This window comes from Zingiber officinale, chromosome 2A (assembly GCF_018446385.1).
Source record: "Zingiber officinale cultivar Zhangliang chromosome 2A, Zo_v1.1, whole genome shotgun sequence".
Lineage (NCBI taxonomy): Eukaryota > Viridiplantae > Streptophyta > Magnoliopsida > Zingiberales > Zingiberaceae > Zingiber > Zingiber officinale.
This window is the reverse complement of record NC_055988.1, coordinates 71,872,901-71,880,439: the sequence shown is the minus strand read 5'-3', so window position 1 is coordinate 71,880,439 and position 7,539 is coordinate 71,872,901. Positions and strand designations below refer to the sequence as shown.

General features: G+C 41.6%; 1 non-coding gene across 1 annotated transcript; it reads right to left on the bottom strand.

Annotated features, from left to right (window-relative positions):
• Nucleotides 1–3,016: 3,016 nt before the first annotated feature.
• On the bottom strand, nt 3,017–3,122 carry LOC122044738. The gene has a single exon (XR_006129752.1). It is a non-coding gene; the product is annotated as a small nucleolar RNA R71 (small nucleolar RNA).
• Nucleotides 3,123–7,539: the final 4,417 nt, after the last annotated feature.

Here is a 7,539-nt window from a genome sequence, read left to right as displayed (position 1 = left end):
TTGAACTACCGTACCTATCCCATATTACTATATGGGCTCCTTCTTATCATGAGTGCGTTAGTCTCCCTGTGTTTAAGATATCGAATGTCCATTAATTAAATGAGTTACTGACAACTCACTTAATTAATATCTAGCTCCAAGATTAGTACCACTCAACTTCATTGTCATGTCGGACTAGGTCCACCTGCAGGGTTTACATGACAATCCTTATGAACTCCTCAAGGGGACATCATCAACCTAGATTACTAGGACACAGTTTCATTCTATAATCAACAACACACCATATAAATAATATCATTTCCTAATTTATCGGGCCTATTGATTTAACGAGCTAAATTGCACCCTTTGATAAGTCAAAGAAATAACTATTAAGTATACGTGCTTGTTATTATATCATGATTAAGAGCACGTACTTCCATAATAACAGAGATATTATTCTTTTATATAGTCAGTATAAAAAGATACTACTCAAATGGTCCTGCTCAATACACTCATAGTGTACTAGTGTAATTTATTAGTCGAGATAAACTAATACCTAATTATACTACAACCACTCCAATGGTTTGCCCCTAGGGATGTAAATGAACCAAATGGTTCGCGAGCTATTCGGAGCTCAATTCGGTAAAAAGCTCGTTCGAGTTCATTCATTTATATTATTGAGTTAAGCTCGAGCTCAATTTCGAGCTCTACAGTTTTATCGAGCTGAGCTTAAGCTTAAGGATATTCGGCTCATGAGCTCGCGAACATGTTCATTTATTGGCTCACGAGCCAAAAAAATGAGCCTTAAAACCGAGCCAAAAAATGAGCTCTACAATGAGCCAAAAAAATAAGATCTAAAACGAGCCTTAAAATGAGCTTTAAAATGAGCCAAAAAATGAGCTCTAAAATGAGCCAAAAATGAGCTCTAAACAAGCCCGAAAATGAGCCCGAGATTGCTTAACGAGTTAGGCTCGTTAACTATGATAATCGAGCTAATAATAAGCCGAGCTCGAGCTATTTGCGAGCTTGATAATTCTAAAACGAGCCGAGCTCGAGCCTTGTAATAAAAGCTCGATTCGAGCTCGAGCCGAGCTCGAGTCTGAATATAAGTTAAATGAGCCGAGCTCGAGCCTAATATTATTCGGCTCGGTTTAGCTCGTTTACATCCCTATTTGCCCCATTCCATCTTGGTTATGAACAACTGTTTATAATTTATAAGGAACTGATAACATGAACTTCTGTGTGTCTCCACACACCATGTTATCTTCAATATAAATTAAATGGACAACTACACTTAGCTTAAATGTAGGCATTTGACCAATGTGATTCTTAAATGTTTATACAAAAATCTAGACTTTTAGTATACACTCTAACAGTTTTAACTCTTTTCCTCAAGGGGAGAGCCGGGGAAGCGAGCCGTCAATAGGAGAATCACTTTGGTGTTGTTCCATGCCATCTAGGACATCGGTCTAGCAATCTTTCATCACCACATCAACTCCAGAAGCAAAGGATTGGATCCGAAGATCACTCGTCATCGTTGGATAAGCATACTTCTTCTTTATCTCTTTGTGTTTGAGAATTGTAAGTTTAAATACACAATGTCTTCGGGTTTTTCTCTGGAGTCTATGGAGTAGAGTCCTTGTTCTAGGATGAGGGAGTAATTGTGGATTGGTTTTGATGTAAGACTTGTATTATGCTTATATTCATTAGATGGTTTCGCTTGCTTTGTTTCGACTACTTGATCTCTATATCGTGTTGATTGATTGTGTAGGAATTGCCAACCTTGTAGTGGGAATATCTTAGATTGTACACCGAGGGGCCCTAGTGACAGGGGTAAGTCGTTCACGGACATCTTGGGTACTTCCTTGAAAGGAGAGGTGACTCCTCCACAAGGAAGTAAGAGACCAAACTAAGCTCCTTAATTCTATCCTTGATAACATCAATTAGAGTTGTGTCCTTGTGATCTACCAAGGCGCCCTAGTGACAGGGGTTAACCGTAACATGATTTCATAGGGGTCGTCTTTGTTTGGTACTTAAGGATAGTTGATTTAGCTTCCGGTGAATGCATGCTGATGGACAATGAGTATAGGATAGTATGTGATACATCAATACTGCCACAATGAAACCAAGTTGATTACTTCTCGTTGCTAGTTCTCGTTTTCATTTCCGCTTCCCAATCTCTTTTCTTAGATTACTTACAACCATCGATAGCGTAGCTAATCCTAAGTGTGCCATCACTAGTGCTTATAGCCAGTCCTCGTGGGATCGATAATCTTTATTACTGATGACGAATTCGTGCACTTGCGGAATCGTAACAAGATATTGGCGCTGTTGCCGGGGATTGCGTCGATAACATTAGTGATAACCATATTAGATTAGGCTAGACTTTATTTTCTTTTCCTTTATCTTTCCTTTTTCTAATATTTTGCATTTAGAGATAAATAATTTTATTCTTGTTTTTCTTTACCTTCTACATTTTTATTAATATGCCAAAAATAATATTATTTTATCTCTTCTTCTTTACTATATTTCATATTTTATTTTTGCATACGAAGAGCTAATCTTTCAGGACAACTTCTACCGTTTGATCCAGAGATCGATGGGACCTTCTTGAGAAGAAGAAACCTTCAAAAAGCATTTCAAGTAGTACAAGAATCTTCAGAGATGGCTGATAAATTGTTGAAGGATTATGCAACACCTTATGCACGAGGGGTTCGGTCTAGCATCACTCAACTGCCAATCGAAGCTAACAATTTTGAAATCAAGCCTGTAGTAATTCACATGGTTCAGCAGAATCAATTTGGAGGAGGACCACACGATGATCCAAACCACCACTTAGAAGTTTTCTATTAGATCTGTGGTACTATGAAAGTGAACGGAGTCCCTCCAGAATTAGTAAGGTTATTTCTCTTCGGATTCTCCCTGAAAGACAGAGTCAAGTAGTGGCTAAATTCTCTTCCAGCAAATAGCATTACATCCTGGGAGTAGTGTGAGCAGAAATTCCTAGACAAATTCTATCCACCAAGCAAAACTGCCCATATGAGGAATTTGATTGCAAGCTTCAAACAAATTGATTTAGAATCATTATTTAAAGCCTGGGATAGGTTCAAAAGTATGTTGAGACAGTGTCCCCATCATGGCCTTGAGAAATGGTTGGTTCTACACACCTTTTACAATGGAATCAACTATCACACGAAGGTATCCCTCGATTCTGCAGCAAGAGGAGCACTGATGAACAAGAGCCTTGATGAAGCTGAAGAGACCATAGAGAATGTGGCACAGAATCACCATCAGTGGGCATCAGAAAGATCTGGTGGTTCTTTCTCAGGGAATCCAATAAAACCGTCAGGAAAATTCGACGTAGATGCAGTGACTCTCATGTCTGCAAAGCTAGACTCTCTGACCAAGAAGTTTGAGGCCATGGGAAACAACAACATGGCCAATGCGATGGTTTGTGTTTGCGAAACTTGCGGAAGTATGGATCATGCTCAAGATACTTGCCCCCTAGGGCCAATACGAACATAGATAAACCAACTTGAGCAGTGTGATGCGATAGTCAGCTACAACCAAAGGCAAAACAATCCATACTCCAACACATACAATCCAGGTTGGAGGAATCACCCAAACTTCTCATACCAGAACAATCAGGACCAAGGGCCAGCAAAACAAAGCTATCAACCTGGACAATAGAGCTACTCACCTGGGTAGCAGGGCTACTCATCTGGACAACAGACTTTTCAATAGCAACCTTAACAATTGTCCAGAATTGAAAAGATGCTTGAAGAAGATCTCTTAGAGCAAAAAGAGATGAAGAATGAGATCAAGCTGTTAACTCAAAGAATGGAAAATTCTGAGAAACATCAAAAGATGCAAGACAACCAGATAGCCCAGTCCATCTCAAGAGCACAGGGAACATTTCCAGGGAAGCCAGATATAAGCCCGGTGGAACACTGCAACCGCATCGAGCTGAGGAGCGAACAAACTGTGGGAGACCCCCAAATCATTACTCAGAAAGGACATGACTCAGAGGAAGAGCCCTCTCCCCTAATGCCCAATCAGACCCAGAACAGGGATGAAGAGGAGGTTACTAAGAAAGTTGAAGCAACTCTTGAAATTCCCCCACAAAGTCAGATGACTCCTTTCCCTCAAAAACTGATAACATCCCAGAAGGATGAAGAGTTTAACCGATTTCTGAAGAAGATTAAGGAAAATTGTGTAGAAGTACCACTGATAGATGCACTGCACCAAATGTCGAAGTTCGTAAAGTTCTTAAAGGGTATTTTATCTAATAGGAGGCAGAAGGACGACTTCGAGACCGTATCATTAATAGAGAATTACAGCGCTCTAGTTATGGCAAATATTCCATCAAAACTTTAGGATTGAGGAAGTTTTTCCATACCGTGCAAAATTGGTTCTGAACTCATACAGAGAGCTTTCCACGACTTGGGGCCAGCGTTAGCCTATTTTCGTACTCTTTATGTAAGAAGCTGGGACTCCAGAACATTAAACTGACTACTATGGCACTGCAATTAGCTGACCATTCATGTAGATACCCAATGGGAATAGTGGAAGATGTGCCAGTAGAAGTGGGTGGATGTATCGTTCCCACAGATTTCATTATCTTGGATATGGAGGAGGATCCCAAGATACCGATCATCCTTGGAAGACCATTCCTTTCCACAACTAGAGCCATCATTGATGTGAAAAGTCACAAGTTATCCTTGGAGATCGGCAAAGAAAAGATTAAATTTGATTTATCTAATTCCTCCATCTGCGACCCCTCTTCCTAGGGAAATTATAGCAAGATAAACTTACACAAAGTCGAGGAGTGCAGTTTCCATGAGAGTTCCCCTCCATCTAGCAATAAGAAATACATTTGTCCTGCACGAGTTAAACTAAAGGCGCAGACTAGAGCATTAACCCTAGGAGGAGAGCCGTGCTTCCACGGGTTTAGTCCACATTAGTTGAAACCGGGTCGAGCTAAAGACCTAAAACAAGCGCTTCTTGAGAGGCAACCCAAGGGGTTTCATTTTAGTTTATCATTCCATTTATCGTTTTATTTCTTTAGTAAGTTTGAGTCAAGTACTTTTATTATTTCTTTATTTTTTGGGTATTCATTTTCAGGATGTGCAGAGCCTCCACGAGCTGGTCGTGAGCATTTCATGGGTGTGGGGGCATCAGAGGAACCATAATGGCGAAAGGTGAGTCACCGTGAGCTTAAAGGAGTCGGCCGTGTGGCCCCACTCGACCGTGCGAAGCCAACAGAGAGATGAAGGCCACAGGCTATGCAACCTTGCACGGCCGTGTGGCCTATGCAGAGAAAAGAAGAACACAGGTCGTGCCAATCGGCATGGCCGTGCAAGACCGCCAGAGAGGGAGAAGACTTAGGCCATGCCAATTGGCACGACCGTGAGACTTATGCAGAGAAGAAGGAGGAATGGGTCGTGCCAATTGGCACGGTCATGCGACCTTGGCCGAGGGGAGAAAAGAGGAGGTCGTGCCAATCAGCACGTCCATGCAAAATCCCACCTAACCCGGCTGTGTCTATAAGACACGGTCGTGCCCCTACCCGTGTGCGCCGCCTACTCCTCCAAAAGCCCTAATTTCCATCTTCTTCTTTCCAAAAAAGCCTTCTCCTCCCCACTACACCTCATAAAACCCTAATTCCCACATCTAGATCTCATTTTTACTTAGATCTACATCTAGATCTAACACTTCTTCAAGCCACAAATTCGGAAAGAGAGAAGAAACTTCCCTATTTTTCCTTCCTTCTCCTTCTCTTCCATCTTCAAGACCCATATCCACAAGAAATTCCACAAAACACGCCATGTTGTAGATCCTAAAGAGACTTCATCGAGGAAGCAGTGGATCTGGTGAAGGAGATGCACCGGGAGGCGACAAAGGCAAAGGGAAGGCGTCTTCTTCAAAAGGGAAAGGAAAAAGTGTGGCACACGACGAAGGTAACGTAAACGAGTTCAATATTATTTTTATAAATCATGAACAAAAAGCTAGATATGATATCCTTGTCAAAGGAAAAATTATATGCACTAAATATATGGATCCCATTACTATGGATACGTTAGGAATTAGGGATGATTGATGTGTGTAGATTATATACACCTTTTATGCATGTTTGGACACACATTCACATACTTTGCACATGCTTTGTCTACGTATTTTCATACTTCTAGCTTTCCTTTTAGCATATTTTGTGCATTTTCTATACATAGGAGTTGAATTTGGTGAAGGATTCAAGTTCAAGGCCAAATCTGCAAGTGAAGCTAGAGAGGAAGGTGTCATTCCTTAACCTCACATGGCCCTGCCATGGGGGGTTGCCCAGGCCGTGTGGAGATCTTTGGCCATGTGGCTTCAGCAGAGGAGGAAATTGCCACGGCCGTGTGAACCTCACACGGTCGTGCCAAGATTTAAAGTCAAATGGAGCCAGGCCGTGTACACCACATAGTCATGTAAGATTTCCATAGATCAGGGAAGCCTTGGCCATGTACACCACACAGGCTGTGCAGGGTTTCCAGTGAGCAAGAGGGCTCTGGCCGTGTACACCACACGGTCGTGCCAGGTTTCCAGAGGTAGAAGCAGTCCAGGCCGTGTAGATCTACACGGCCATGCAAGGGGGGTCATGCAAGATGCATGTCAAGGTCGTGTACCACACATGGCCGTGAAAGGTTGGCAGAGAAGGGAATGGCTTTGGCCGTGTGAACCTCACACAGCCGTGCCTCGAGACCGTGTAGTGCCCAAACCTCACCTTTATATAAAGCCTCCATCATGTTTTGAGAGGGGATCTTCTCCCTTTTGGGGGGAAACAAGATTTGGGGCATTCCTTGCCATTCTTGGAGGGATTTCCGGTGATCTAAGGGTGGATCTTCACCGAATCAACTCCGGAAAAGCAAGGATTAGATCCGAAGATGTTCTTCTTTGTAGATAATCTTTCTTTCTCTCTTTTCTTGGATTTGAGGGGATTAAGAATGCTTGTAATCTTCTTTTTTTCAGGTTTCTTTTCTTGTTTTATGGAGTAGATTTATTGTTCTAGGATGGAGGGGGTAATTGTAAGGATGATTTGATGTAAAACTCTTGTGGATATGTCAATTTCCTATTTGTATGATTTTGTCCTGTTTGTATTCATTCTATCGTGTATGGATTGTTGTGATTATGGCTTAATTACCATGCTTGATTAGATATTTGGTTATCTTGTGGATCTTATAGAGATTATATCTCATTCGATTTTTTGAGGGACGTTCTTGACAGGAACATGCCTGTGTAAGGACGTTTGAGGAACAATCTTGAGGGTGAAATAGGATAATTCAAGAAGGTAGGATAGATTGTGTGCATTAATCTTTATATCTTGATGCGGTTGATGAGTGATGAATTCGTATGTTGATTATCCGAGGGGCGCACGTGACAGGAAAGCTCATGTAAGGACAACATAGGTTCATTCCTAATTGATCACATTTAGGTATAGATTTCAATCCTAGGCCAGTTGTCTATTGCAAGAGAGAACCAGCAACCTTCTACAAATGATGGACAATTGAGGAATAAGATTTG